The sequence below is a fragment of the Mus musculus genome, chromosome 18, assembly GCF_000001635.26.
Source record: "Mus musculus strain C57BL/6J chromosome 18, GRCm38.p6 C57BL/6J".
NCBI classification, from domain to species: domain Eukaryota; kingdom Metazoa; phylum Chordata; class Mammalia; order Rodentia; family Muridae; genus Mus; species Mus musculus.
The window spans coordinates 29,441,505-29,466,404 of record NC_000084.6 but is presented as its reverse complement, the minus strand read 5'-3'; the positions used below and the strand labels follow the sequence as shown (position 1 = coordinate 29,466,404).

General features: G+C 36.4%; 2 long non-coding RNA genes across 2 annotated transcripts in view; one reads left to right on the top strand and one right to left on the bottom strand.

Annotated features, from left to right (window-relative positions):
* The window catches only part of 4930578E11Rik (RIKEN cDNA 4930578E11 gene), a 99,701-nt gene that overhangs the window by 30,012 nt on the left and 44,789 nt on the right, over window positions 1-24,900 (top strand). The window contains exons 3-5 of the long non-coding RNA NR_045391.1: window positions 14,473-14,679; window positions 18,315-18,464; window positions 22,416-22,502. This is a non-coding gene — a long non-coding RNA (RIKEN cDNA 4930578E11 gene). The remainder of the gene's footprint in view (window positions 1-14,472; window positions 14,680-18,314; window positions 18,465-22,415; window positions 22,503-24,900) is intronic.
* On the bottom strand, window positions 298-24,205 carry 4930527G23Rik (RIKEN cDNA 4930527G23 gene). The gene is made up of 4 exons (NR_045395.1): window positions 24,084-24,205; window positions 18,529-18,640; window positions 14,141-14,366; window positions 298-418 (listed from the first exon to the last, which is right to left on the bottom strand). It is a non-coding gene; the product is annotated as an RIKEN cDNA 4930527G23 gene (long non-coding RNA).

The following is a 24,900-nucleotide window of genomic DNA, read 5'->3' as shown; positions in this document are numbered from 1 at the left end:
TAGCATCAGGGGTGGACTTTGAGGTTTCAAAAGACCAAGCCAGGCCCAGTGTCTCTCTCTTCATGCGACCTGTAGATCTGAATGTAGAATGCTCAGCTACCATGTCTGCCTCTATGCTGCCATGCTACCTACCATGATGATAAACTCAGCCTCTGAAACTGTTAACAAGCCTCAGCTCTATGCTTTCTTTTATAAGTCTTGTTATGCTCACGGTGTCTCTTCACAACAATAGAGAACTGGTGAAGATAACACCAAAGAGGAATATGCCACATCTAGGATATTAATTATACTGCAGCTGAAGTTGAAAATTCTTTACTCCATTTTCATCCATCCAATCATGTGACAGATCCTACTTTAATGGTTCTTACTCAGCGGTGATGTTGAATCGCAAATGTCCATTCCTGTAATGGTTTGGAATCTAAAACCAAAAGACACAGATATCACACATATGAATCTAGAAACAACTGCATGTTCAGTGTTAAATTACACATATAGAGGCAAGCATGACAGCTAAGTAGCATGGGGTGAATATTTGTTTTTAATGTACCCTAGATACAGTGCCTAAATCACAGTCTCCACCACACTGCCATCAAGGCTTCCTCATACCTCAATTCAATATACCTCTTTCTTTGAATAGTTACACTAATATTGGCTTTTAATAATCAATTATTTGGCTAGCGTTTCACCTTCATGTAAATGGAATTGAACACTTTGTCTTTCATGTATCTAAATGAATTTCTGCAGTATTTTGTCTGTTCAAATAATTCTAGGTATTTATTGTGTGCACATTTCTAATGTAGTTGAATAATTTTATAATTACACAATATATCTATTTTATTATTGATGTATAATACAGCTTTCTAGTGTTTGGTGATTAAAAGAAATATGGTTCCTTTAAAACATTGAAGACACATTGCTAAAGACACAATTGTATTTTTATTTATATGTTGATCCTAGAACAAAATTTACATCATTGGGATCTAAGAGATGGCACAATGGGTGAGTTCAAACTGTAACCTATATGGGAAGGACAGAGATGACTCCAACATGATGACTTCTTGCATAATGCATGTGCCAAGACATATGGCCTGCCTCCCAACAAGCCAAAATCCATAAATGTTTTTAAACCTCATTATGTGTAAGACACATCCAACCTCATGTGTACCTGCTTCTGCTGGGAGGGATCCACAGCAGGTGCATCTACCTCAAGCAGCACACTGTGTGTTCTGAGCTATTTCAGGGCCTCACCTGCATTTCAAAATCTGACCTTACTTTTCAGGTGTCCTTCAGAGGTTTCTATTGCCTTCCAGAGGTGGTAATTTTCTCTTTTGAAAGTCTAGTAGAGCTAAAATTTCATGTTCTTGGGCAACATGGTTATTACCTCTAATGAGTTGTCTATTCAAGACTTCCACTCATTTTCTGTCATACTGTCTTTTGTTTTTATTGATGATTTAAACACTTTCTATTAAATTTTGAGATGCGTTACTACTTAATGTAAGTAAAAATTACAAGTACCAACAAACAAATGGTGTTTCACCATACATCTTTGTTTAATTTTTAAATGGTCAAACTTAGTTGATTAGTTACCTATTACCCTAAAACAAAAGATTGTTTCTCAGTGACAAAAAACTGTTTTGCCTAATTATTTGCATAACATTACATTTTATCTTTGTAGTATTCTATCAAGTAGTTTATTGATGCTGTTCCTTTGTAATCATTTACTTATAAATAGAAAATGACTACCAGAGTCTGATATTCATTTTTGACACTGAAAATGATTTTATATTTCATTCCTTCATTCATCTTCATCCCCAGTTAGATAGTCTAACACCAGGCATCCAGGTGACCACTGATGAATAAGCATAGTATATTTCCACACTAGAAGCATGAATACGTAGAAATCACTAGCATTTGTTTAAAGTAGACTTACAGAAACATATATTTTGTTAGACAATAAATCAGACAAAAACAAAAGGGAGAAATTTATAGTAAGTTGTGCCTAATGCTATTACTAGATACTTGTGGGCTGTGAATTAATTTTGATTCCCTGGACCAATGCATTTATGTGAATAAAAAATAAAATAGCAATTTTCTTACACTATTTAAAAATAAGATAACATCACACCCAGAAAAAATAGTCTAATGAAAGTGGCATTAAAGTTTTAGGGGATATCATTAATCTAACCAATAATTCATCAAATTGCTAGTGCTATAACTACAGTGGATCTTGGTAGCAGATGATTTTTAAAGTATGAGATCTATATTTAAATGAGTCACGTAAGAACTTTCTGCTAGCTACTCATTGAACTGTAAATCTTTTCCTCTTCCACTTATGACACAATGATGTGTTGTAACTATATCACCACAGTTTATTATGACTCGTGAGGGTTTGTTACTCCTCACAGAAATTGTGTGGGAACATCAAAAGAAAGAAAGTCCAAGGTTGGTAAACTGCTCCGTATTAGAAAATCAACAATTTAAACATAAGTTCTAAAGTTGAAATACAGTTTTTCCCCATTATTTCAGATTTAAAGAAGGGAGCACCATTTAGGAAGAAACTAAGAACTTTTTTTTTTTGATGTTTTCTTATGTGCCTAATAACAAAACATGCAAACCTTGATTTTTATGAAAAATTAGATGTTATCCAATGTACTTCTCCTTTTTGTGGTAGAGAAAATAGGATATTAAAATACAAAGGCATATATACTATTCATAGTGCTAAGCTCCCAGAAACCTTATATCCTAGCAACTGTTTTTGGACAACAGGAAATGATGATGAGCTGGAACACCAAAGTCACATTGGTAGCTGTGAGTCAGAACTGCAGCCATCACAGTAATAAGGTCCCATCCTTTATTGGTCATGGACTGCCTCGTCATATGGTCCATTATGTTGACTCATACAAAGCACGATACTGAAAAAAATAAAAGTATTTATTGCTTTTTGGAGTTGTATCTACAATTAGGAATGACAATGACTTGTGCAAAGACAGTTACAAAGAGTGTAATCCAAGGACTTGGAAACCATGAAGAAATTGTTGATGTTCAAATCTCAGAGAATCATGCAAGTAAGAAAAGTAGAACCATCAGGCTTCAGAGTGAATCTTTTAGAAATATGAAGCATAATATTAACACACAATGGTGGGATATTAATAAAAGGAAGGGAAGCAGTAGTAACAGAATACTAAGAATAAAGTCAAAGCAGTTAAATCAGACATAGGTGACCAATGAAACGATCATTTAGCTGTCTTGGAAATTTGGGAAACAAAATATAAAATACATGAAAAAATTGCCATTTCTGAATATTATCATTGGAGCTATGAGCAATTCTGAATCAGTATAAGATCAGAACATAAAGCGAGGGAAACTGTGATCTTAGTGAAAAGAGTGACTTTGTGATTCTAATGATCTTATTAATTTATAATTATGTTTTGTTTATTTACATTTTTAGTAACTGACTTTAGTGTTCAATTTTGTTCCCTTTTTAAATTGTGTTTTTGGTCCAAAACTTTTGTTCACATTTCTTGGCTAACATCTCTTTTAAATGTTGATGTTGTCAGTAGCTCTTGGTTACCATGTATCTTTCAAGCCACAAACTATATAAATGTTAATCTTTTAAAAAGACCTTCAAGGTGGCTCTCTGTCTTCTATAATGAAAGGTAGTTAGCTCAATCCCAGAATTGTCCTATAAAGCACTCTCAATGGGTGAGCCAAATCTAATATTAGTGAATTATAATCATCTCTTAATGACATATAAATCTTTTGGTTTTAAAATACCATTTTAAAGTTGTCATTAAACTAAGATATATTTTCCCTTCTTAAGACATTTAATGACTCAGGGTGGAATTGACCCAGTTGGAAGATTGATAAAGAATCAACTTATTTATGTCTCCTTAATGAACATTAAATGTCTTTCTGAAGTGATGAAGTAAGGATACTAAACTGGAGATCCGAAGACAGAAAAGAAAATGAACATTGTACTGCATGTTTATCTGGACCCCAGAACAATGTGTGATGAGTTTCAGGAGTGGTTAATCTCATGGGCAACTCTGCAGGGTTTGTAAACCCTACAAAACAAGAATGGACCTCTAATATCAGTGAAAACACAATGATCTCAAAACCCAGAATTTGGACATTACTCAATGACTTCAAATATTTTCTCAGTATCACCCCCTGAGTCATAGGGGATAAGGGCTGTCTCAACTCCTTCTATGGTATCTTGTCCTATTTCTTTCCTCAATGCATGCATCTATCTCTGCTTTCCCATATGTAGAATCTGTTTATTCCATCTCATGCATGCTTCTCCATCTTCCATCCAATTTAAATACCAAAAAAAAAAAAAAAAAAAGCAATCTGGTGGCAGTGATCACAAAATCTGCCTTTCTTTGTTTTGTATTCACTTTTCACTATCATCAGTAAATTCCAGAATCTCCAGTTTACTGAAGCTTTCAGGCCTCATTTCTCTCTATTATGAATATTCCACCTGACTCCAGAATCCAGATTACTTTTCCCTATATCATACTGTTATTCACACATGGGTGGATTTGACTTAACAATGAACCCTCATGAGGATAGGAAAACAGACTTAGATCTCAAGATCAAAGGAGACCCGTTTATTCTGGTCATCTTGAAGGGCCAATTGGTCCAATTTTCTATCCTCAACTTTTCAGTTATTGTTCTTCCTGCATCTACAATGAGCTTCTTTAACTCCAAAGTATTCTATGTTCCACAAATCACAAAACTCTGCAGGTGTGTTTTTCTTTGTCTACAGAGGTAAAGGAGGAAGATAAATATGACAACAGGAGAGCCATAACATAGCAGTGGAGAGGATAAAATCTCTATTCATTGAGACTTTTTTAGAAATGGCACCAGTAGAGAATAATTACACAATTACCCCCATATATATATTCATATCATAATGAAAAAAATGAGAGAACGACGTAATCTAGCATGAATCTCTCCCATATAATTTGATTCACAGGAATATGTTTTTGAAATTTTAGGGATGTTACCTCCAAAGTTTGCAGGGAACTTTGCAGGATGGAAGCTCTTGTAGGAGCAGATATTCACTGTGCAAACAGTCTGTCTTCTCAAAGACACAGCAGTATTGTTTATATGATATTTCCACTGGCTAGACAAAGATACCACCCAGTGAATGGCAAGCTTGTCTACTTTGGAAACTGGCTAGAGAAGTTCATCTCATCTGCAAAGCACCATTCACAGCATCAGCAGACTGATGCTTCCTTAAATAACCATTCCTGTAGCCTGAACAAACTGACATACACAGTGAGCTCACAGCTGGAATATTACTAGACTATGGGAAAATGGGTTCACACTAAAATATTCTATAATCCAGGATTTAAGAAATCAGCTGTGTGTAAGCCAGTAATATTTTTTGCAGGAATAGAAACACTGACTAAGACAAATTGGTACCAGGAGTGTGGTATTCCTGTGGCAACCGGACCATGTTTTAGTGACCATGTTTTAGGGAGGACTGTGGCAGGACTTTGAAACTTTGGGCTAGAAGAGTCATTGGATGTTAAAAACTCTGAAGGATATTCTGTAGGAGCTTAAAAGATAATGAGAACAGTGCAAATGGTAGAGGCCTGGCTTGTGGAAATTCAGAGGGAACATTAAAGACTCTTATCAGGACCATGTTGTTTTGATTGTGAAGATTCTGTGGTTTTGGTTAGCTGGGGCTGAAGTCTCAGCTGTGATTAGCAAGATACCAGAACTACTAAAGCAAACCTTTGAGTTACTGGGACTATTGATGCTGGTTAGCTGAAACTAAAATTTAGTGGTGCTTAAGAAGAGACCTGCATCATTGAGGTGAAATCTTCTGGATAGTATTCTTTGATAGCTGTGTTCCAGAGTTAGCCAAGGTTTTTATTTCATGCTGTGGCTGAACTTAGTAATATGTAAGAGTCACCCAGGTGGTACTGGTTTTGAAGGCATGAAGGGGTCATGAAGAGCCTCTCGTCACTATGAGAGGTCATGGAATACCATTGGTGTAGGTGCAGCCTCAGTTGCAATTGATGGCCCGGGACTGAAGGGTCATGCAAAGGAATTGGGCTTGGCACCATGAAGAGAGCCTATGAGAGGCTCTTGGTGAAGCCTAGTTGCAGCAGAAGACAGCAGACAGAATTGTTTTGGAGATGACAGTACCACGAGATGATCACCAAGAATAGCAGCAGCAGCAGTGGAGTACAGGCATCTGGAGCCTAGAAGACAAAGTGTGTGCAATAAAGGGCATAGTTGTAGAAGTGACCCAAGTCCTAGGAGGAATCCAGAAAATCATGAGTGGATCCCAGACATTGGATGGTTGGAGTTTGATTTTGCTTTTGATTGTGACTCTGCCTTGATATTTTTCCCTCTTGAAGGAAGAAAGTATTTTAGTGGAGTCCACAGTTAAGAGACTTTTAACTGTAAAAAGAAACTTTGAGTTTTAAGAGATTGGATTTTTAAAAGGGTTTGGAATTTTTATATTTATTTATTTATTTATTTATTTATTTATTTATTTGGGTATTTATTTCATTTACATTTCCAATGCTATCCCAAAAGTCCCCACACGCTCCCCTACCCACTCCCCCACCCACCCACTCCCACTTCTTGGCCCTGTCGTTCCCCTGTACTGAGGCATATAAAGTTTGCACGACCAATGGGACTCTCCACTGATGGCCGACTAGGCCATCTTCTGATTCATATGCAGCTAGAGACACGAGCTCCACGGGGTACTGGTTAGTTCATATTGTTGTTCTACCTATAAGATTGCAGATCCCTTTAGCTCCTTGGGTACTTTCTCTAGCTCCTTCATTGGAGTCCCTGTGATCCATCCAATAGCTGACTGTGAGCATCCACTTCTGGGTTTGCTAGGCCCTGGCATATTCTCACAAGAGACAGCTCTATCTGGGTCCTTTCAGCAAAATCTTGCTAGTGCATGCAATGGTGTCAGTGTTTGGAAGCTGATTATGGGATTGATCCCCGGATATGGCAGTCTCTAGATGGTCCATCCTTTCGTCACAGCTCCAAATTTTGTCTCTGTAACTCCTTCCATCGGTGTTTTGTTCCCAATTCTAAGAAGGGCAAAGTGTCCACACTTTGGTCTTCGTTCTTCTTGAGTTTCATGCGTTTAGCAAATTGTATCCTATATCTTGGGTATGCTATGTTTCTGGGCTAATATCCACTTATCACTGAGTACATATTTTGTGAGTTCCTTTGTGATTGGGTTACCTCACTCAGGATGATGCCCTCCAGGTCCATCCATTTGCCTAGGAATTTCATAAATTCATTCTTTTTAATAGCTGAGTAATACTTTGCAAAGACTATGGGACTTTTAAAGTTATTTAGATCTTGGGAATGGATAAGTAAGTAAGGGTTGAGGCTTAATAGTGATGTGTTCATGTGTCAAGTTGATAAGGGGTCAATTTTACTGGCTTATTTTGTGTGTCAACTTGACACAAGCTGAAGTTGTCACAGAGAAAGGAGCTCCAGTTGGGAAAATGCCTGCATGAGATTCAGCTTATTAATGATCACGGGAAGGGAAATTGTGGGTGGTGGCATCCCTGGGCTGGTAGTCCTGGGTTCTATAAGAAAACAAGCTTACCAAGCCGGGGGAAGCAAGCCAGTAAGTCACATCCCTCCATGACCTCTCCATCAGTTCCTGCTTCCTGACCTGCTTGAGTTCTCGACCTGACTTTCTTTGATGATGAACAACAATATTGAAGTGTAAGCTGAATAAACCCTTTCCCCCACTGCCCCTACAAAAAGAAAGAAATCAGTTGTGAAAATGATTGCAATGCTAAGATTTGTCACCTCAGCCAATTCCATGTCAATAGTATGCACAGTATTGGCAAACAGAAATCTTCCCAGGTATGCTTAATGGGTAGATACAATTAAATGGTAATTAAAAATTGAGTGGTAAAATGCTAATAAATTTGATTCTGAAGTTGCTTTATCAACTTGAGCAAGCTAAATACTTGCTAAAACAAGGACAATGCTTTATGAAGTGCAAAATGAACACATTTTCCTGGAACTCTTTAAGGTGATCATCCACCCAACTTCATCTTGAATGATCATCTCTGAGTGAAAATAGTTGAGTGAATTTTAATGAGGTTTTAAAAAATGTTGGGATTCTGAGTTAAGTGTTTCCAGAAAGGACAGAGCTATCAGTGTGGCTCTAAATTCTTAGTATAGTTCTCAAGTGGTTACAGGGGGAAAGATTCAGCTGCAATGCAGTTTTTAGGATATAAACCTCAAATTGATGGAGGCAATTGCTTGCTTGATTTGGTTGATACTCAGCCAAAATCTATGAGCTCACATTCATCGGTATTAACTATATTTACTATTACCAGACTGGAATTTGAATCATTCACTGTGTAGTGCTAATAATAATGCTATACGACTAGGGGATGCTTCTTCAACATTATTTCCACCTAATTTATAATCAAGATGTTCAATTAATAATCTCAGCACTTTACGCAGTGTTAAGTCAGCTGAAAAATATGTGATTTTTCCACTTTTCATTTTTTACAATGCCGAGGAATGCATGATAATGAGACAAAATGGGGTGCCAGGAAAGCAACAACAGTTGGCAGAATAATGGGAAAAAACGAGGATTTTAAGAAAAGGGCTGAACTGTTGATTGAGCTTTGTAAAATATGTCAATGTACAGAACTGTTGCAAATATAAAGCAGCTATGTCTATAGCTCAGGTAATTATTAAAGATTGCTTTCTAAAGAGCACTGATGAAGAAATTGATAAGAGATGACTTCGTTATCTGATATCTCTGCAGCATCTTCTAGAGAATGTCTAAGACTCTTCCAATGGCTTTGCTTTCTCACATTTACCAGCAATATTGTTATTTTCTTTTCCCTTTCCTCTCTCATATTATTTTTTATACCTTACATTAAGATAATTAGCAAATATTAATTCAGGTTGACTTAACTGCTTAACAATTTGATCAATATTTATAAGATATAAAGAATGTTTCCCTTACTGTTAAAGGGTTAAAAAGAAGCAATTTAATGAAATGAAATAATTATTACTATTGACTGATCTCTTTTGTGTGAGTTATTTTTTTTTAATTCTTAGAATCTTAGAAGGTAGCTACAGACACAATTCTCCAAAGCCAGGATTCAGAGAAGTTATATTTGAACTGTGTTTTCAACCAGACTAGATCAGAGAATCAGCTTTCAATATAGAGATAATATCTTTTCCAGGGAGCTTTTCTGAGATTAGTTTGATTGAATTATTCAGACAAGAGAGAACTGTAAACCTACAAAGGGACTTGAAGGCTGGATGCCACACATACCATAACATCACCAGCAACAAGAACAACTAAAATACATATAGGCGTTAGATGGAAAAAAAAAGTTACACTGCCCACATTGTACTTCTTTCAAATATTGAGTGATGCCAAATGAAATGGCCCACTGCTGGCCTGCTACTACTTAACTCAGTATTAATACAGCAGAATTTATCTCATCCCCACCATTTAGATTTATGTAGGGAATCTTCCACTTGCCTGGGTGATTGATCAGGATTCCTTAGAGATTGAATAGAAGTCTGCAGTAGGGGCTAAGGGGAAGGTGTTCATGGACTGGCGGCCAATATGAAGCACATTTCAGCCTTCCCCTGATGGGGATTTGGGTCTCTGAGAACATACAGGATAAAACTTGGAAGGAGCAAGCCAAGGAAAAGAAGTCTGATAAAAATCAGATAAAAATCATTAAAGAAGGGATGTGGGGCACAGCAGTCAAAGATAAATGCTCCCAACTATACTTTGTCTGTTCTCTGTTTCAAACAATGTCTGAGCAGAAGGCTACTACATCACGATGACTGAATTAGGAATAAAGCGCTAGGCATTTCGCAACCCTGCACTTCTTGGGTGATCCAGAAACCCCTTTGTCTTTCTGATCTAGTTTTAGCATACTGTTTGATTTATCAGGAACTTTTGAGGCATGGCTATTACTTCATATGGTGAACAAGCAACTGAACGAATTGTATCTAATCACCAGAGTTGAATATTTTATTTATTTTTATTTATAAAATACTGCTTGAATTTCGGAGATTTATTTTTTGCAACATATCTAGAGAGGCAGAATAAAGTTTTGGATAACGGTTAGTCAAATTCTCCACTTATTTCACACTGTGTAAGCTGAGGCAGAGTCAGATCTAGTGATGTCCATGTGGTGAGGCAGAACAGTGACGTCTTTTCCTAAGAGACCCAGTGTAACACATGACAGGTAAGTAAGTCAAAAGCGAATTCTTTAGGAATGCAGGGAGTAGTGGGGGTTTTCATTAAGTATTTCCTGTTAGAGCCAAATCAGATTCCTACATAAATGGCTTTCAACTGAGTTGCTGCAAACTTCCCCTAGCTAAGGAGCTAGATACTCCATGAGGCAACCAACAGATATCCCGAGTCTGTTGAGAACATTCTGGTGCCACCCCTAATGAAGTGAATCCACATCTCTGACAGAAAGGAAATATGATGTTTGTTCTTTGATTAGAAATCACACTTATAAAATATTTTCTCCCGTTATTGGTAAAGAATGGAGGCTCACATGTGTCAAGGTCCACCTGTAGAGGTGAGAGAACGTCAGGTGCTTATCCTCTTCCACCTTGCTTGAGACAAGATGTCTTGTTCACTGTTTCATAATGGTGCTAAATGACTTTGGAGTCTCAGAAAGTCCTCTCTTCTCAGCCTCCATCTCCTGGGAGGAGCATAGGAGGATTATGGACACTTGCGCTAAAGCATTTTGGCTTTTGAGGATTCAAGCAAAGGTGAGGAGGTCAGACTTTCATGGCAAGCACTTTACCCAGCAGACTTCCTTGCCAGACCAATAAGAGTTTCTTAAAAGACAACTATCATGAAGGGAGGAAGGTGGGGCAGTAGAAATTGAAAGGTGATCTCCACCATGTGCAAGGTCAAGTTCCCTGAACAGTGTTTATAACAGACTGACCATAAAGAGATCCCCAACTCTACATGAAGATTGTCAAAAGATTACTGTGTTTTCAGATCTCTTCATCAACATCACCAAAACCTTAGACTGAACCTTTTATACATTTAGTCTTAGACAGTTTTTATAGTCTTACTAGATTCTTCATGAGTTGCAAATATCCACAGGAGCTAAATCTTTTAGCATTTCTCAGCTCCCAGCCCCAGGCATTGCTTATTAAGAAGCTGGGATCATATAGTCAACTAAGGTTAAAAATATAAGAAAAGGGGAAATGGAGGAGGAGGCAAATATTGAGAAATGGTATCTGAAGCTATGGGAATGAATCTTCAGGGCCATGTTATTTTGTCTGTAATAATTCTGACCTCTAAAAGATGCCAGGGTGTAGTAGGTGTATCAGAGGTTACAATTCTTTCCTCCCAATTGTTCCGGGTGACATTAAATATCACAAATGCTTTAAATTAACTTCTTCCCCTCAATACATAAAAATACTTAACAATTGCTTATGAAATGCACGCCTTGACATACTGAAGGATTATTCAAAATCTTTTTGTATTTGAGATAATGACTTTCAAACACTTTTCATCTGTGTCAATCAAATGCAAATACTCTGTTCATTACTGCAAAGGTATTAGTAATGAATATGTAAAAATTTTAGGAAGGAATATGTAAAAATAAAATGAGGGAAAGCATACTATCTGAATGTGAAGTCCCACTGCATCTATGAGGCCTCAAGCAGATTTTAATTAGGAAACTAAACCTTGCCTGGTCCTTTGTTTTCATAAAATACCATGGTTGATGGAGGTACCAGAGGAAAAGATAATAACCAAGGCAAGCCAAATGACCAATAAGGCTCCATCAGCCTGTCATAAATGCTATTCATCTATGGTCTGACTTTGCATACCACTCTATTAACTGTCTCATTTGTCACCTAAGACCTTATAGTTACCACATCTCAGAGGACACCTTTGTTAACCTTTGCCTCTGGAGTCTCTCCTCCCCATCAGTGTTTCTGTATTCACTCCTTTCGTTGATTGGCATGATGTTCTATAATTCCAGCACTAGGGAGGAAAAAGAAGTTTTCCTAATAGAAGATCACTGGAATTTGATGACACCCAGTCTAGTTGAAGTGGTATTGTACAATTTCTTGAGACACTCAATCTTAAAAGTTAATGGTGAGAGCTAATATAAGAAACAGTGTTACTCTTTGGTCTCCACATGAATTTACATACAGGTATATAATTACCAAGGAACATATATGCAAGCTACTATATACAGACACGGGTAAACACACACACACACACATTTTATTAGTAGTTCCTATTTGTTGTAATAAATCTAAAACATGTTTCTCTTCCAGGAAGTCCTTCATAGCTTCCCTATATTGTAACAATCTACACAAGGGTCCTTCTGGCTTGCATTCCATGCTTGCCCATAGCATTGAATCTTCTTATTTTCCTCATTTAACAAGTCATACTTTTAAAATGTAAAATCTTAAATACTTACCAGTTTTATAATGTATATCTCTGTTAGGATGTGACCTAATCATTTACTGCTAATCTTTCATGCTTGGAGTAAATCTTTATTAAATAAGTGAAAGTACTGATTCATTCACCATTTCATATATTTAACTTCTAATCTGGAAAGGTAAGATAATAAACACATAAAATGGTTGTTACAACGAAAATAAGTACTATAAAGTCTAAAGAGACTTGCCCACCTGCATATCTAACTTATTTGTTGGCTTTATGTTTTGGAGAGGTGCTATGAATGCCTCAGAAGTATCACTATATTACTGAACTGAAATTCATCAATTGCCTTAAGTCCAAGATCTTATACATTATATGTGTGCGATCTGGGACATAAGGAATTAGATTATCGACACTTCATCATTTTGTCTTTTTGCTTTCCTTAAGCATGGAAGTTTAGAAAGCATTTTATGTACATTTATTTTTTGCTTCTTTATTTAATTCTCTCCTATAGTTTTAGTGCTAGAGATATAGAACATGATGTGTCAATATAATAATGTCTAATTTTCTTCCTGTCATTATGATCCTTTCTAAATAATTTTTCTTGTGGTAATGAAATCATTTATATTGAGACTATATATCTTAGACAATGCATAAAACAGCTTTAAAAACCTTTACTAAATCTGCAGTATTTAGCTATGAATAAATACATTGTTGTTTACTGGCATAACATCTTTAGATGTGCAAGAGGACCACAATATTTGATATGGCATTTAAAAGTCTACCTAACAAAGTGCACAGGAAGTCAGGGTATTTCAAAATGAAAATGAACATAATTTTTTTGGTTTGATATTGATATTTGATTTTTGTCCATATGCCATGGCAACGAGTCTCCTTTCTACCTATGAAGTTTTTTAAAATATTTTTATTAGGTATTTTCCTCATTTACATTTCTAATACTATCCCAAAAGTCCCCCATACCCCCCCCCCACTCCCCTACCCACTCACTCCCACTTCTAGGCCCTGGCATTCCCCTATACTGAGGCATATAAAGTTTGCAAGTCCAATGGGCCAATGGGCCTCTCTTTCCACTGATGGCCGACTAGGCCATCTTCTGATTCATATGCAGCTAGAGACAAGAGCTCCAGGGGGTACTGGTTAGTTCATATTGTTGTTCTACCTATAGGGTTGCAGATCCCTTTAGCTCCTTGGATACTTTCTCTAGCTCCTCCATTGGGGAACCCTGTGATCCATCCAATAGCTGACTGTGAGCATCCACTTCTGTGTTTGCTAGGCCCCAGCATAGTCTCACAAGAGACAGCTCTATCTGGGTCCTTTCAGCAAAATCTTGTTAGTGTATGCAATGGTGTCAGCGTTTGGAGGCTGATTATGGGATGGATCCCCAGATATGGCAGTCTCTAGATGGTCCATTCTTTTGTCTCAGCTCCAAACTTTGTCTCTGTAACTCCTTCCATGGTTGTTTTGTTCCCAATTCTAAGAAGGGGCAAAGTGTCCATACTTTGGTCTTCGTTCTTCTTGAGTTTCATGCGTTTAACAAATTGTATCTTATATCTTGGGTATCTGAATACTTTTGTTTATTTTAATATTCTTATATGTATGGATGTTCGTTTTGCATATGTGTCTGTGTACCACATTTGTTCATGCTGTTCATGGAGTCTTGAAGAGGGTGGAAGATCCCATGGGACTTAAGATACAAACCGTTTTGAACTGCCAGGTAGGAAACTGGGTCCTCTGGAATTGTAGCCAGTGCCCTTAACTTTGCTTCATCTCTGCAGCTCATGTATTGGAACACTGAGAGCATTTTTTGTCGATTCAAGAGACCAGGCTCCACTCTCAGAGTTCAGGACTTGATTAGCATGACCTACATAGCATTTCTCATAGTTTCTGGATGGTTCAGAGGGAACATTCTTGGACAGTTCTTGCCCTGTTTAGAGAGAGAGAGAGAAAGAGAGAGAGAGATCTATTAAATATTATATTATGTTTTTATGTTTGGCCTGTTCTATTAAAATACCTAGTTTTTTTTTCCCCAGGGATTAATTGGAAGTTACAAGTTCCAGCGAAGCCTGTTCTTGAGGAAACACAGTCTTTGTGGACTCACAAGAGGATGTATTCAACTTCCCAGCTCACTGATTTGACAGTAAAGGATTCTTGGGTGGCATTTCAGAGCATAGAGATGACCCTAGAACACCTCTGCTCCCAACCCTGCCCCTACCCCCTGCTGAAGCCTCTGTTTCAAAGTAAGTGAAACTTTCTGCATAGCTCTGCTCTTCTGTTCCTTGTACCTCCTGACATAACTTGATTATTTACTCACAGGAAAGTTTTGACAAGGAAGAATAATGCAAAAAAAACCTCATGGTTTCTTGCACTTTCCTGGTTTGAGTTTCAGTAATACAAACATATTATTATGTTTCAAAGGTCTTTGATTGGACTTTTACCAACCCCAAAGGAAGTAAAGATGAATGTCAAGTATAGGGTTAGAGACTCAGGAACAAATAAAGTAAATGGCATTGTCTTGGATTATGTCAGTCTGGCATTAGACACTGTTTCAATTAAATTTTAGTATTCCATGTAAATTTTAAGGTTAGTTAGAAAATGAGTGAATGGTGTAAATATGTTTCTTTTCAGGACCAGTCCCTGAATGTGGATTAGTAGGAAAGTTAAAATAAAAAGTTTTATAAGTCCAAGTACTTCTTCAAAACCTATAGAGAAAGAGCAGTCTTTCTTTGATACTTAGCAAGTACTGTAGAACTAATTCTATCTCAAACTGAGCTTTTGTGTCTAAAAAACTCAGGATACAAATTATCTCTGACTTACCTTTACAGGGATCATGGGTATTTATCCCAGGCTGCAATGTGTGGTCTTTTACTTGCATGAGCACTCTTAAGAAGAGAGACAAAGTGGAATTTTAAAAGTAGAGCTTCAAAGCCTAAATAGCAAAGCAAACAGAAAGCCATTTGATTTGGCCACTTCTGTATCTTACGGATCAGGCTATTGATCCATCACACATAGATTAACTCCGATGCTCTGCTACTCATTGTCTGAGATAATCTTGTATTTGCTTGTACCACTCCACCTGGTTTCTTGGACAACAATGCCCAGGAAATGAGGGAGGCTGTGGCAAAGCCCTGGATAAAGAGAGGCATCACTCCAAGTTTCTCCTAGCTCCCTGTCATCACTGCTTTTCTTCTTTCCACCTTTCATTTCTCTGTTTGCAAAAGAAAAGAATTAATACAGGAGAAGTTTTAGGTATGAAGCAGGTTTCATTGACTGTGGTGTTTTTGTTTTTTTTTTTCTCAACCTATTCTCAGCTAAGTGGCAGGTCACTGGGAAACTAACTATATGCTAAGTTACTCTTTTGGTAAAGGCTTATTGAGGGTGAGGATTAATATTTGGTAACTGCTGAAAAGCAGGCATCTTATATATGCTCACTTCATAAGCCCTTCAAGGCTGTGTATTCCCATCATTGGATTGAATAACAATTTTAAACGTCCAGGACGATAATTCATACATTGAATGAACCAAGCCGGGATGCTTCACTGTGTGCCTCTTTTGCTACTTCCACTATCTTTTCTTCTTGTGCCTCCAGAATGGCTTCACAGAACATCACACTTAGGTACTTTCTCACTGTTTTAGCATGCTCCAGTAATCACTCCCACATCCTTGTATTTGTTATTGTACCGGAAATGCCGCCACATCCTTATCATTCACACCTCCTTCCCTTGGCTGGCCATGGGCTGCATTTTTCCAAGTGTGAAAGGACTAGCCATGTGAGTGAACACACGCAATTTATATCTGTTATAAATGCAATAGTCACAACTACATGTGTCCAAATTTGGAGATTTGTTCTTTCAGGCTCATAGTTTATTAACTGGGGATCTATCAGGCTACCGGATGACCATTTTGGGACCATGTAAGAAGTTTTTGTGACTATTCCTTAATACAGAAGGTAGTATCACTTACCGATTGAAGTTTTTTGTTTGTTTGTTTGGTTGGTTTGGTTTTTTTTGTTGTTGTTGTTTTTTTTTTTTTTTTAATGTCATTAGATGATTAACCCATAACTCTCTGGGTAGTGCAGATATACCTCCCTTTGCTTATACAATTGCATACTATGACTATGTCTCAGAAATAATATGTAACAAGACATCTTCTGGTATGTCGGAGGACCTAAATTTAATCCATAGGAGTAAAATGAAATAACAAAACAAAGCAATGAAAATAAAGGTAACAGAGTCTGAGACCATTTCTTGTTCCTCAATTTAGTTGATATTTGATTGGCACATTACCCTGGATGTCTATACATTGTATAAACATATATAAAATGATTCTATACAGTTTTTATGCAAATGGTCCATCTGTTCATATGCTAAGAACCAAAAAAGATAATGCTTATGCCCCTAAAAACTTACATACTATATGATTAAAGTACACTATTAGAGGTAAAGTAAGGAATAACAGAATGAAGGTAGACTAGATTATCTACTTTTGGTCTGCTGGGCCCTGGAATGGGCATTTATTAATGGGTATTCTCTTGGGAGTATGGAACAGACTTGTAGAACAGGAAAGAGAGCATTCTATGTACAGAGAATGAGAGAGAATTAGAGAAAGGTTCAGAAGTGTTTACTGTAGAGGAAAAATAGAGAAATAAAGAGGAGAAAACATGGAAAGCAGTTGATGAAACAAAATGGCAGATTTTCAGATGTGTGTGAATATGTCCTGGGAGGTCTGTGAAATAAAATGTTTATCTTGCTCTTTTTTTTTCTCTAATTGAAATAATAAACTATTAGAATGGTGTGTGTGTGTGTGTGTGTGTGTGTGTGTGTGTGTGTGTGTTAGTTGAAGGGGAATTGATAAATTTAGATGTGTGTGAATATGTCCTGGGAGGTCTGTGAAATAAAATGTTTATCTTGCTCTTTTTTTTCTCTAATTGAAATAATAAACTATTAGAATGGTGTGTGTGTGTGTGTGTGTGTGTGTGTGTGTGTGTGTGTGTGTGTGTTAGTTGAAGGGGAATTGATAAATTCAGTTGCATGTTTCAAAAGATGGTTTTGATTTCTTCAAAGAGCATTAGCAAATGGTCTGTGGAAGGAACAGTGGAGCTGGACAGGAAGCAATTTCATTAGTTGGCTTGGTGATGTGTAGGGTGGAGAAATGGAAGAAAGTTCAACCCAAATTTAGGACATGCTAAGGTTAAATTAATGAATGTCAGGTTATTCGTCTGTCTGTCTGTTTATGTATTTATTTATGTCAAATTAACACAAACTTTAGTAATCTGGGACAAGGGAAATGCAAAAGAGAAAGTCCTCTATAAGATTGATCAAAGATTATGGATTTAGGGGTGTTTTTTGACTACTAAGCGATGTGGGAGTACTGGTGTGAGAAGAAAAAGCCCTGGCAGAGTGGTCCTGGCCTGTATAAGAAAGACCTAAAGAGATCTGCAACCCTGTAGATGCAAAAACATTATGAACTAACCAGTATCCCGGATGGCCTAGTCAGCCATCACTGGAAAGAGAGGCCCATTGAACTTGCAAACTTTATATGCCCCAGTACAGGGGAACGCCAGGGCCAAACAATGGGAATGGGTGGGTAGGGAAGTGGGGGGGAGGGTGTGGGGGACTTTTGGATAGCATTGGAAATGTAATTGAGGAAAATACGTAATAAAAAAAATATTAAAAAGAAGAATTCAAGCTTGAATAGATGGGTATGACAAAGCAAACATAAAATAATGCAATGTATAAATTAAAACACAACACTAATTACATTAATAAAATAATCTAATCTAAGCATACCAATCATAATATAGGTTGTCAGAACATAATTTATAGAATAATTAAAGTATATGATGTTTACACAAAATTCTGTTTTTGTAATGTAGTGATGTAGCTACTTGGATGTACCTACTTTAAAAATAAAATGATATGCAAGTTTAAAAAAGAAAGAAAGAAAGAAAGAAAGAAAGAAAGAAAGAAAGAAAGAAAGAAAGAAAGAAAGAAAGAAAGAAAGAAAGACAGGAAAGCCAGCCAAGGTAAAAATCCAGTAATCAATGTTCTTCCCTGATCCCTGCTTTAATTTCTGTCTGCAGGTCCTACCTTGGTTTCTTCGCATGATGCACAATAAACTGACATAAACCACTTCTTTCCAAGCTGTGTTTGGTCATCATTCCATAAAATCAGCAGAAGCAAGCTGGTATATTGAGGAAAACTAAAAACAGAAGTTAAAGCTGGATAAGAAACAATCTCTAGTATAGAAGAGAAGTGTATTCCTTCTGAACTTATGGAAATCTATTTTTTAAAGCAAAGCATCTTAGATTATAAAGTTTTTTTTTGTTTTTTGTTTTTGTTTTTTGTTTTTTTTTTTTGTTTTTGGTTTTTGGTTTTTTTTCCAGAGGACAAATATTAACACTTGGTTGTCAAACTAAAGATCAGCTATGGCTGAAAGAGAACTTGGTAGAACAGAGGAAATTTCAGACACTAATAATGACTAGAAAGAAAACAGAAACTGAGAACAGGACTTTATCTTTAGGTTCTATAGAAATATAATTGGGCAGAAATTGATAGAAGATGAAAACCAAATGCTGTCAAAATTATTTTATAAAGCTGATGACACAAAAGGAAACCTTTTATCATCAAGGAAATGATGGAATTTAATTGGTGAGAGAAAACTTGCAGAGTTAAAGCACAGCTCTGGATACAAGAAAGGTAGTGAGGATTCATGAACAATTATGAGACACTATGTAAGCTAGATGAAGGAACATTAAGGAAATAAAAAGGAAGACAATATAGGCAGAAGTATGTTACATGATGAGATGATGAGATGACAAGTGTGGAATTTTTTTTTCTTTTTTTTTTAAGGAAATTGAATCGGCGTTATGATCTGTGTACAAAGAATTGAAGAATGGGCTTTGTGTATTTCATAAGGAAGCAACATGTATTATCACAAGGCCATTTTTTTGTTAATAAATATAACTGATATATTCAGGGTGTAGTGACTCTCTCTAGTCATATCCAGGAAGGAAACAAGTTTCATAGAGTCTGGGCATCTTGTAGAATTCTCACTTATAAGAAATGGTTGTGAAGGAAATTTGCAAATGTATGCTTATATGAGAGAATCATGAAAGTTACATAGAGTCAGGACAGAAATGATGAGGTAGGTGATTGTGGTGGCAGAGGCTGGAGAACCTGCATGTCTGACTAATGGGATATGGGTGGCCAGGAGTCGTAATCTGAGATGAGATGTTGGATTTTATATTTCAGGAGTACTGGAGATGGCAGGGTCTGGATTTTAAAAGGATGGGTCATCCTATATGAGACTACGATCGTTCCACATGAGAAGTAATTTAGAAGATAGTGTCTGATCTAGTCAGCTGATCTGAAACTCTCTAAGGTTAAAGGTGGCCTGTGTAAGCGGTCAGCTAGACCTGCTCCTGAGGCGATCGGCTTATTGATTTTTATTCATATTATTTCATGACATTTTATTCTATATTGTTTGCCTATCTTTCTTTTTTTTTAGTCGTATATAATTTTGTGATGTGTTGTCATCTCAGAAAAATAAGTATCTCTCATTTTGAAGTAGTCTTAAAGTAGCCAAAGAAAATTCTTAGTTTATGTAAAAAAAAAAAAATGCTAACAAAAAATAACAAGGAGAAGTTGTAATTACGCTTACCCAGTAATAAGTGAGTACATGGACAAAGGAATGGGTATCATTAGAATTTAAAAATGAAAGGAGTTGCATGAATTTTAATGCATTTATTTATATACAGAATAACTCAAACCTCAAAGATAAATTACTCAGGATTACATGGCTTATTAGGGAATTAAATGAGACAAGATCCAAATACTTTGGCCAATTCAGTTTCTACAGAAGCTCCTTAAAATACATGGTCTGTAGTATCAAATATAGTAAAAGGTACAGAAATAGAGTTAAAGTTAGAACTTTATTGTTGTTGATTAGATAATCTAATGTGTAAACTACGGAGGACTAGTCCAGTTTTTCCTCAATATTTTGAATTGTATCCATTCCTGTTTTATCTACTTTCACAACAGAAATGCATTAAGCCATCATGTAAGTTTGTGATTTTGCTAAATGCATTAATATCTAGGAATCCAAAAGGTGAATCAAAGTGTTATTTTACACTATAAGTTGAGGAAATGCATGTTCACATGGAGTTGTTACTGGAAATCGGGGAAAATGGGTACATAGCATATGGAGGGGTACAGTGTGAGTTTGCACAATCAATGCCTAGGAGATTTCACCTGTGCTCTGTGTTCCTCATTCACATCACATAACCATGAAGACCTGATATTAGATAGTACCAAAGTATCTGTCCCCAGTTAAGACAAGAATACTAGTCTGTGCTAAATACCAGGACAACTATTTCTCAGTTAATTTCAAAGAGTCTATCAAGCCTGATACTTAAACACCAATTGCCATAAATTGCAAACTCCTTGTTCGCCATGCTATTGCCAACACATAGATCCTGAACTTGATTTTGCTCATTTGTTTTTAATTTAAAAGATATGAGAACTCACTCATGTCATTCTTTGCTTCCCAGCTTAAGAGTTCCCAAGCATACAGTAAACTCTAGAATCCAAAGGACTAATCAGTTGTAACCAAAACCCATGGTTAAGCTTTGGTTTTGTTAGAAAAGAATGACACCGAATGCAAGCTGTCAAGGCAAAGAAACACAAGCAAATGTGAATTCAAAAATAATGGCTTGGGAGTATTTTGAAGTTCCATGAGAATGCATTATTCAGACTGGTTGAGACCAGGGTGTTTATGTTTCAGATTTGGCAATATTTACAAAGACACAGCAAGACATACGACAGTGATGATTTTTTTAAACATAAAGATCATTGTGTTTCCTAGGAAGACAATGTGCTGAAGTCATTTTGACAATCTCACATATGCTACACATTTCAAAGTGTGAGGTATTTCACTTTTCGTGCTATGTTAATGCAAAAAGTTCACACTTTAAAGCATTTTGGATATCAGGTTTACTGGATAATGTATTCACACACTGCAATGTCTTTGATAAAAAATGTTTACAATAGTTATCAAGTATGGAAGAGAGATGAATTATCATTCTACCACTGAGTTCTGTTCCTTTCATCTTCCTTTCAGCTACCTCACAGACATGTCTGAGAAAACAAACATTTAATAAGTGTTATCTCTCTTATAGTCTCTGGATCCTAGAACACGCTACAGAAGAAAGTGTTCTAATCGGCTGAATAGCATTGATATAGTCATAATATCTTGCATTTAAAATGAAAATTATAGATAATATTAAACATGATCCTTAAATATTTATAATTTAACTTAAATGGTAAGATAATCATAGAAATAATACTTACAATTAGTAAAATTAATAAATATCTGAAATATTTGACGAGCATTTTAAACCCTACATCTGAAATGATGATCATCATGCATATCAGTGAACAGGAAATTGTGAAAATTAGGGTTAAATTAGTCTTAAATTTTTTTATAGCTAGTAAATATCATAGTAATTATTCACTTTAAAAATCACCATTTTAAAAAAAGATACTCATGACTCAGAGAATGTTGTGACTTTTCCCTTAATATCTACAGTATCAGATAGGTTTAACAAAGCAAGGCTAAAGTGGCTCGTATCAAAGGAGAACAACCAAGTTATAATCAATAGAACATAATGCCCTAAGTTTCTTTAATTCATTCTTAATGGCTTTCCTATATAAATGTGTCCCTCTGACTAAAACAAATTTACTCTTCAAACTTAGTCCACTTGAATCTTGTATGAACATTAAAGCCATTTGATTAACATGAGGTACTTTGTTTCTGATGTTGCCTGAAAGAGAAATCTATCTTTAGCAGTTACCTAAGGAGAATAAGACACATTCTCTACCTTCTTAGTCTTGCACCTAGATATTTTCTTAAAACAAAAGTGCAAAGATGCTCCCAGGAGTCTCAGAAGGATCTTTTATATTGCTTTTTGCTCCAGAGCAAGAGTTGTGTGTTTGACATGAGTATTTGGCATTGTGCAACTTTGTCAAGCTTCAGAAAAGAATGAGAAGTTGGAAAGTAGAAGGTAAGTAGAATGTCTTTATCACAATCCACTTAAACTGAAGTCCATTGCCATAGCTCTAGGCTCATCAGGAGCCACTCCTTTGCATCAATGAAGAAAGGGAAGGTAACAATGTGTCTTCTAGAATCACAACACGCAGTGACTACCAGTGGGTATGAGCATGTCAGACAGAGTCATGAAAAGAACCAATCAAAGCAGTCAATTCCGCTAAGAGTTCCATACCACTGAGGCACACCTTATTCTGACATTTAGGACAAGTCTTCATACCCTAACAAAATGGAAGGTTTGATGGGCAGTTAACTAAAATGTGTAAATTAAGCAGCATTTTTACTAAAAGAGGTAAGGAAACTATATGTAACCCACAGCATGTGAAACAAAATCTGCATAGAGTAGTAACAGGTCGTGAGTATAACAAGGTACTCAAAGGATGTAAATGCAAAATTGATTTTCTATTTTCAATAACATATAGGTAAGTTGCAACTTTTCCAGTCCCTAAAAACCACGATACATAGGACTATATATGCAAGGTATATATACACACACACAGACACACACAGACACACACAGACACACACAGACACACACACACACACACACACACACACACACCATACCATAAAATGAATCACTATAGCAACAGAAATGCTAATGTGAACAGAAGAAAGCTTATGAACTACAAGCAACTACGAATTGCTGAGAATGGAAGAAATAATCTCCCCCCCACACACCCACAAAATACACCAAATGTCTACCCAATATCAAATGATTAGCCTTGAAAACATACATACAACTAACAAACAGGTTGAGCATGTTGTATTTAGAAATTACAGACACACAGACATGCACATGTACACACATGCACAGCCATGCATAAACATCCACACACATGTACACATATATGCACACACTTGTGACAAAAATTAAAGGAAAAGAAAAACCTGTGAATTTGACAGGGAGCAAGGGAAGAGTGTCTGAGTGCGTTTGGAGGGACTTAAGGGAAGGAGAAAATGATACAATTATGTTGCTTTCCAAAAATATTTTAAAATGCACAAATATAAAGCTTATTTTATACTTCTCCTTAAGTTTTACTAAATGTACATATAAATAATATTTATGTATTATCCAAACATTAAATAGAGCTATTTTTAAGACACAGTGCCTAAATGAATAACTTCCTACCCTCTCCTGATACAAGAACTTTCCTTCCAGAGGTCTTCCAGAAAGCACAGTAAACACAATTTAGAATTGTCTGTTTTGACATACAATAACTTGCTGCTGAATCCCTTGAGTGAAACTTCATTCCTTTGCTAGATTTTAAGTTCCTTGGTAACACAGCTATGTTTCACTTTAATTTTGCTCCATTGCAGTGACTTATTGAGTTTTAGGGGTATTGAGGAAATGTAAGGAGCTGACTGCTGTGGAATTATTGAATCTTGCAAATCTTTAGTCCAAAAGAAGAATTCATCTGAATTTCTGGAGAATTGGGAAATATTAGAACCATGATATAGTGTGTAACTGAGATTTCTATTCAGAGATGAATGTTGACATAAGATCTTATGTAACCGAGGATTATATCAAACTCACTATGTTGTTGAGACTGCCTTCATCAATTCAGAATCTTCCTGCTATCATAACAGAAGTCAGGATTGTAGCATGTGCCATCATGCCGAAAAACCCTCTTCTTTTTTGATGGGTTTCAGTGTGGTATGGATTCTGCACAAAATTCTGCCCTTTGTTTCTTTATGTGATTCCTAACATTCTGAATTCCTTCAGTGTCTTAAATTGAATCGCTATTGCTATGGTAGATCATAGTCTATTCACATAGTCCTAAACACCATGACCATAGTGTTTATGGCTTCCTGAAATAACTAAAATAAAAGTTGTAGAAAGAGAAAGCTCCACTTTCTACTTTATAAAACATTTATACCAAGTATCTCAACACATCCTGGAGGAGCCTTCTGATTATCCCCTAACAACATGCCTGTGCAGACCCCTCAGGCCCGTCAGGTCTTTGAGATGACAAGATGAATTTCTGACACTTTCTTTACAAAAATGGAGAGAGTCACTGAGAACTTGTCAAGGACACATGACCAGTCCTTCAAAATGTCACAACTGCATTAGAAATACTGTCACACTATCGGCAGTACACGACAGAGTCCCTCAGCTACCAATGAGGGTGCTATAGAGACATCTGGAAACATCTGGGTGTGTTAATTCAGAACTTGGGGATAGAAATTCTGGCATGGTGGTAAAATCTAGGGGTACTCTGGAACATTGCAGTCATAGGAAAGGTCTCAGCAGAAGAAGAATTCTGTCACCAAAACTGAGGTAGAAAATAGGAACATTTTTTTGAAAGCAAAAGCAAATCCCTATATGGGGATATATATCTTTAATAACAAGT